Below are 8223 nucleotides of genomic sequence, written 5' to 3'. Positions count from 1 at the left end.
ATAAATTAAAAAAAAGAATTGCCGCTTGCTTGATTAACTAGCTGTGTGATCCCAGGCAAGTTGCTTTAGCCTCAGCTTCCTAATCTGTATGAGGAGGATAATAATACTGATTTTATTCTAGCCACAGGGCTGCTACCAAGGACCTATGAAGGCATGGATGGAGCCTTGGGTCATAGAATCACGGGCAAAGAGCGGGATGGCACCTCTTTTGTTATTCAGTCATTTCATCTGTGACCCCATTTGGGGTTTTCTTGGCAGAGATATTGGAATGGTTTGCCATTTCCTTCTCCAGCTCATTTTACAGATGAAGAAACTGAGGCAAACAGGGTGAAGTGACTTGCCCAGAGCCACACTGCTAGTAAGTGTCTGAGGCTGCATTTGAACTCAGGTCTTTCTGACTTTAGGATTGGCACTCTATTCATTTTGCCACTTAGCTGCACTTCAGAGGACCTCTAGCAAAACTGCCTCGTCTTACAGATGAGGAAACTGAGGTACAGATTGGGGAAGGGATTTGCCCAAGGTCACACAAGTAGTAAGCACTACAAGGAAGAAAAATACATTGGACAGCAACTCCTTCCCACCCTTGCTTTTATTCCCTAGATACCTATGACAGTGAACGGTCTTGAGATCAGCCTCATCACAAATTTTTATACAGGGCTTTAAAGTTTGCAAAGTGCTTTACAAATATTATCTCATTTTATCCTCACGACAACTTTGGGAGAGAAATGCCATTTTCAGGTGGGGAAACTGAGGCAGACAGAGGTTATGAGACTTGTCCAGGGTCACACAGCGAGTGTCTGGAGCAGGATTTGAACTCAGGTCTTCTTGACTCTGGATCCAACACTCTATCAACTGGACCATAGACTGGACATAGATTCAAGCCTCTATACAGAACCGAGAAGAAAAGAACTATATCATCTCCAAGGGGAACATATTTTTTTTCTTTTAAATTTTTTTTGGGTCAATTAGCAAGTATTTTTTTCTTCCTCCCACCACCAAGTCCCCTCACAGGAGAAGGAAAAACCCTTCTAACAAACATGCCTAGTTAAGTAAAACAAATCCTTACACTGGTTATATATCATTTTATATCTGTCTGTCACTTCCCTGTCAGAAGGTGGGTGTCCTTTCTCTTCTTTTCAGGGTGGAATTTTAAAAAATCATCCACAGACTGTTGAGAATCAATTCTGGAGGAGAAGGCAGGTCCAGCTGGGGAACCCCAATCTTGGTTAACATTAAAAGTGATGAGATTGAGTTCTGTGGGTATCCCATAGGATGGGAAGTTTGATTTTTTCCAAATATTCTCCTTCATCCTCATCTACTATCTCGTTGCAAATTCCTTTGAGCTCATTTCTGATCCAATGCTTAGCACAATGCCTGATACATAGCAGGCACTTAATAAATGTTGATTGATTGATCGTGTCACACCCTCATTCAATAAACTCTTATGGGTCCCTATTACCTTGAGGACTAAATACAGACATTTTTGTCATTTATAACCTTTCTTAAGCCAGTTCAGTTTACCTTTCTAGGCTGATTACTATCTATCTATCTATCTATCTATCTATCTATCTATCTATCTATCTATCTATTCATATGTGTCTCTCTTGCCTCCTTCTATAGACTATAAGGTTCTTGAGGGCAGGTATGATAGTAGTTTTGTCATATTCCCAGTGCTTGGTATAGTGCCTGGTACATGATAAGAACTTAATGAATTCTTGTTGATAGATTTTTTGAGGTAAGCCCTCATTTTACAGATGAGGAAACTGAGGCTCAGACAGCTTAAGACAGAAAGTAAATTTGTGACAGAGCTGAGACTAATACCCAAATCTCCACAAAACCCTGTGTTTCTTTATGTAAACATACTTTGGAATGAAGGAATAGCCTGCAGGGATTCTCTCTCTGTCTCTCTCTGTCTCTCTCTGTCTCTGTCTGTCTGTCTGTCTGTCTGTCTGTCTGTCTCTCTCTCTCTCTCTCTCTCTCTCTCTCTCTCTCTCTCTTTCTCTCTCTCTCCTTTTTTTCTCAGACAGATGCTGCTTTCTAATTCTGAAATCTTTCCCTCTGGCATTAGACCATCCCAAGAATCGGATTGACTTTGATCTGAGAACCCGTGGAATGTCTGCCTTCTCCTTGGGTGAGGGGATGCGATTGCCTGCATCCTGGGCACACTGGCCTATAGGTGTGGCATCACTGGCAGCTTGTCCAATCCTGCCTCCATCTTGCTGGTTTTTCAGAAAGGTCTGGACCTGGCGGCCTTAGGAGGGGTTTCCTGTCTCTGTGGCCCCTTCCCTGCCCCCACCTTGCCAGTGGCTGCCTGGTCTCCCCAGCTTCAGAGCTGATCTGATTGGCCATGTCATTGGTCCAGGATGATTGATCCTAAGATGACTAAACAATGGGGATTCAGAGACTCAGAGAATCATGGAGCTGATGGGAACCTTATGTATCTTTATGGGTGGCTGCCTCATTTTATAGAGAAGGCCTCTAAGGCCTGGAGGGGGATCCCAGGAGTATAGAATTTAGAGCCAGAAAGAATATAGCAGGTCAGAGCTGGGGGGAGGGAGGACCCTTAGAACAGGGGATGTCAGGGCTGGGAGGGGCCTTAGAATAGGGAATGTTAGAACTAGGAGGGGCATTAGAGATCATTTTATAGATGAGGAAACAGAACCAGAGAGATTTAGGCATTTAGCCAAGGTCACAGAGTCAGTAGGCACCAGAACTGGGATGAGGTTAACTTCCTGTCTCTGATTTTTGTTCCAATCAATTAAACTCAACCCACCTTTATTCAATTCTTCCTTAGTTCAAGCCCTTATGGCAGGGTCTGGGAATGCAAAGAGAGACCCCAGACAGTCCCAGGTTCACGGAGAATCCACCAGAATCAGGAGACGAGAAAGAACAAGGAGCAGCTGTTCCTAAGGGCCTCCTGGGTAGGTGGGCTCCGGGTGTGCTGACAAAGTAAAAAATGAAAACGGGGGCCCCGAAGGAGCTTGCAATAATGGCAGCCCACCAGCTAATTAACAAGTGATTATTAAGTGCCTCCTGTATGCCAAGCACTCTGCTAGGCACTGGAGTAAACAGAACAGCAGTGATGCAGGCCCTCTGAGAACACAAGCATCAGATCCTTCTCCCAGATGTAGTCCTTGATTGGCCCTTCAGGGCTTTGTCCCTCGCACCCTCCTCCATTGCTCTAGTCTGGGAGGAAAGTGGGATCTTCTCCTTGGCCAAGGCCAAGACTGTGCCATTGGGGCCTGCATCCCCTCCCCCATTTCCTCTAGAAAGATCCCTTTGGACCACCCCTTCTTCATTCTAACCTTCCATCTCTTCTTAGCCATTGGGTCCTTCCCGGATGCCTGCAAACACACTCAGGTCTCCTTCATCCTTAAAAAACGAAGATCCTCACTTAACCCTGGCATCCCCTCAAGCGATGTCCTCCCTTCCACAGCCTTGGAAGAGCTGTCTCCACGCATTGCCTTCATTCTGCACATCCCCCTCATTTCCTGCCTTCTTGGCCTCTGACGGCCCCTCTTGCCTGAATCTGCTCTCCACAGTTACCGATGTTCTTAAAAAAATCCCTTGTCTTGATGTCACATACATTTCCACGTAGATATGTATGTATATATAGACACATAAACCAACATCCATAACTCTATATCCCCCTCCCACAGAGCCATCCTCTATAGCAAAGAATAGTAGAACCCCCCCCCCCCCCCCCCCCCCGTCAAACCCAATCAACATATGAACACAGCAAAGGCAAAGTTCCATAAATCTAGAACCCACCAGTGATCTCTTAACAGATAAATCCAACAGGCTTTTCTCCATCCTGCCTGCCCCTCTAAAAAAGCCCTTCTTGGGCCCCCAGTTGTCAGCACTCTCTGTCTCTCCCCCCTTAAACTTGCTTTACGTTGATTTTCCACACATTTACTTAGCTATGGACATGTTGTTTCATCCCAGAAGAATGTAAGCAACTTGAGGCCAGGGACTGATTCCTTTTTGACTTTGATATGCTCAATGCTGGGCACAAAATAGATGCTTGAGACTGACTGTAGTAATGAGTAGAATGCTGGACTTGGGTTCAGAAAGACCTGAATTCAGAGGCTGCCTTTGACACTTATTAGCTTTATGACCCTAAAGAAGCCACTTGATTGGTCTGTGCCTCAGTTTCCTAATCTGGAAAATGAGGGGAGGGTTGGAATTGACGAGCTTTAAACTCTCTTTTGGTCATAACTTATGAATTTTCTTAAGGAGCTTTGTTTCTGGGATGGTAAAAAACAGAGGAGGCAGTAAAAGAAGCTAATTTGGAGTGGGAGAGAGTGTTAAGCACCGGGGTGATTGTGGGAATGTTTTATGGAAACAGCAACAGCTGTGCTCTGTGCCTGGAAGGAAAAAGACAAGGATGCTGAGAGGCAGGAATGAGGAGCCATGTATAACACCGTGCACCAGGCATGAGGGACAGCTTGTGGCAACGATTGGAGGCAGGAGATGGTGTATCCAGCATCCAATGTAGCTGGAACTTGTCAAAGGAGACAGGAGAGGTGGGCCTGGGTCTATAACCTGGTAATACTGGCCCAGAAAGATGTAATTTATGCTGTTTCTCCCCACTCTCTTCCAAGGGGAAGCTGAGAAAAGGGGCTTGTTATGGTCACTGTGGATCAGCGTATTTACCCAGTGGTCGTCCTGGCTGCCTCTGGTCCACACCTGTGGGTCAGGCAGCTCAGACTCTGGCCGGGGGCCATAGAGGCTGCAGGCAATGGAAAGGAAGTGGGTGGAGGTAGAGATCAGAGCTGAGGCCAGATTTTAAAATGCATTTATAGCCTTAAAAATGTGTTAGTCGAAGTGCTCTGTCACCATGGTAACCCAGAGAGATGGAAAAGAACGTGAGTGTTGGGAAACATGGAGCACAGAGCTCTCCATAACTATCCCTTTATTTAAATGGGCAGACATCAGAAGCTGCATCTCAGATATTCAGGAAATGTTTAAAACAAAACCACAACCCAAATCCAACAATTGACATTTATAGAGAACGGTAACTCTTGCAAGTCAGTCAATAAGACTTTTTTAGCACCCACTATGTGCCATGAATTGTGCTAAACGCTGGGAATACAAAAAGAAGCAAAACATGATCCCTGCCCTCAACAAGCTTACAGTCTACTGGGGGAGGCAACATGCAGACAACCACATACAAATAAGCTAAAGGTGGGTGAATTGGAGATAATCGACAGAGGGAAGGCGTTAGCATAAAGAAGGAGCAGCACATATTATCTGGTTTGACCCTATGAAATAGGGGCTCAGGGCATAATGACTTATTTCACAAAGGAGGAAACTGAGGTAGACATCAGTTAAGTAACCTTCTCACTATCACACAGTAGATGTTTGAGAAAGGATGTAAACCTAGAACTTCCTGGTTCCTAGTCCAGGGCTATACCCATTCTGCCACATTGCCTCCCATTAGGAAGGTATAGTCAGAGGGAGGTTTTAGGGGCTTTGGATGTTATTGAGATCAGCTCTCTCTCCTACAGAAATAATCTTGGCAGTGAAACCACTAGGGATTTCTGTTCTCTCTCTCTCCAATTTTCTTTTTCTCTTTCTGGACTTTTCCAAAAACTTCTGTTCCTTCCTCTTTAGAGCTTGCATGGGGTGATAAATGTATCTGCCTAATGACATAAATAAATAGATAAATAAATAAAATAAATAATAAATAAACCCCCCAAACCCTCCTCTTCCAACAACAGTGACAATGAGGTCAGAGTTTTTTGGGGGGAAGGTAGGGGCAGGAGTCCCTTAATAAGCACCAACATTTACAGAGCCTTTATGTCTCAGTTAAACCTCAAAGTACCTCTGGGACATAGATAGTATAGACATTATTATTGTTAGCTCTGCTTTTGGGGCTGTTCAGTCATTGCTCAATTGTGTCTGACTCTGTAACTCATTTAGGGTTTTCTTGGCAGAGATACTGGAGTGGTTTGTCATTTCCTTCTCCAGCTCATTTTACAGATGAGGAAACTGAGGCAAACAGGGTTAAGTGACTTGCCCAGGGTCACTAGTAAGTGTCTGAGGCTGGGTTTGAATTCAGGTCCTCCTGACTCCAGGCCCAGCCTTCTATCCACTATTCCACCTAGCTATGCTTTTTTGTTGATGTAAGTCTTTTTTTCAGTCATGTCCAACTCTCCGTGACCGCATTTGAGTCTTTCTTGGGAAAGATACTGGAGCCATTTCCTTCTCCAGATCATTTTACAGATGAGGAAACTGAGGCAAACAGGGTGAAGTGACTTGCTCAGGGTCATACAAATGAGGAAACCAAAGCATTGAGAGGTGATTTTGTTGTGGCTAGAATGCTGGATTTGGAACTAGAAAGACAGGTTCATATCCTCCCTCAGAAATTTACTGGCCTGGGGGCAGCTAGGCAGCACACTGGATAGAGCGCCGGCCCTGGAGGCAGGAGGACCTGAGTTCAAATCCAGCCTCAGACCAAACACTTGACACATACTAGCTGTGTGACCCTGGGTGAGTCACTTAACCCCATTGCCTAGGAAAATAGAAACAAAAAAATTTACTGGAGTAGGGGAGGGGAATGAGTATCAGTCACTTTACAAATACTATGTTATTTGATCCTTATAATAACCCTCTGAAGTAGGTATTGTTATTATCCCCATTTTACAGTTGAAGAAACTGAGATAGGCAGAGGTTACAGTGACTTGGTCCAGGATCAAACATGTACTAAGCATTAGAGGCAGACCCAGAAATCCAGCTAGGTGTCACCTAGCTGCCTCTTAGCTGCATGAATAAGTCACTTCAACTTTCTGAGCCTCAGTTTCCCCATCTGTAAAATGCAGATAATAGCACCTACCTTGCAGGGTTGCTGTAAGAGACAACTCGTGTTTTGCCCCCTTGGGCTACCCTCCCAACTTGTACTCACCAGGCCGGGTATCCTGTTGGATGCCTATCCCAGGTTCAAGTCATTCTGTGGGTACATACTCCTAAGATTATAACTCATGAGTTCCCACTGACATGTTCACCTTTCAGTGATTAGCCAGAGGACACAATTATCTCAGAGCACAGACATTTACTGGAATTATGTAATCACAAGAGCAGTACCAAAATCTCTCCCCTTCAACCCAAGGCATATTTTCTCCCTGATAAACATAGGCGGGCAGGAAGAATGGACACCCATAGAGTTTACCAGTGGAGAGGAACATTTATAAGGGATACGTTGTCAAGGCAAGTTAATTTCTGGCACTGCTGCACACCCCACATTGTCTCATAATGTCTCTTTGCTGCTCTTAACAGAGTGTGGCATCTCTACTGGGCTGGTTACTCTGCTGAGCCTGCCTTGGCCCGCACCTGGGCTGGCTTCCTGGTTCCAACACTCGGCTGTGGTCTTAGCTGAAATCCTGGCCTTGGTGGTATCATGAACACTCTGATCTCACTATTTCAAATCTGGGCACAATACTACCTTAGAGTTCTAGGAGTACTCCTGAGACATTGGGGTATCTTTACTGCCTTCAGGTTGAACCCCCTTTTCATTCTGGTGTGATCTCTCCACTCTTAGCCACCAGTGACTAATGCTCTAGTTTTAATTTAACCGATTAACATCAGTTAGCTCTTATAGGGGGCAGCTATGTAGCATAGAGTCAGGAAGACTCATCATGCAGTTACTAACTGCATGAGCCTGGGTAAGTCACTTCACCCTGTTTGCCTCAGTTTCCCCATCTGCAAAATAAGCAGGAGAAGGAAATAGCAAACCGCTCCAGTATCTCTGCCAAGAAAACCCCAAATGGTCACAAAGAGTCAGACACAACTGAACAACAACTATAAAGTTGGTTTTTTTAAAGGGGATGTTTACTTAAAAGGTACAGGGAGAACAGAAATACAAATATTTCTCCCCAACACCTTAGGGGCACAGTCTCCCCTATTCCACTTCAGTTTGGGGGGAGATGGGGCTCAGACTTGGTGCAGTCTCTATAGAACGTGGGGCCCACAAACTTCGTGTCCAGATTTGACATCGATGTCCATGTGTCCTTGTCTCAGCTACTGATGGGCTGAATCCCAGAAGGTCACTTCTCCAGCTTTAGGGCATAGATGCTAGGCTGGCTGCAAAAACCCAGTCTGGATTATGACTCCTAGGATCTCTGGCAGCTCGATCTTCTGAACTTTAGGCACACACGAAGTTGTAGCCTCCTGCACCTAAAATGAAATGCTAAGGCAGAGGAGAAATGAGGCCCGTAATCACTG

The sequence above is a fragment of the Phascolarctos cinereus genome, unplaced genomic scaffold, assembly GCF_003287225.1.
Source record: "Phascolarctos cinereus isolate Bilbo 61053 unplaced genomic scaffold, phaCin_HiC Scaffold_4;HRSCAF=312, whole genome shotgun sequence".
Lineage (NCBI taxonomy): Eukaryota > Metazoa > Chordata > Mammalia > Diprotodontia > Phascolarctidae > Phascolarctos > Phascolarctos cinereus.
Note: the sequence above shows the minus strand (reverse complement) of the source record.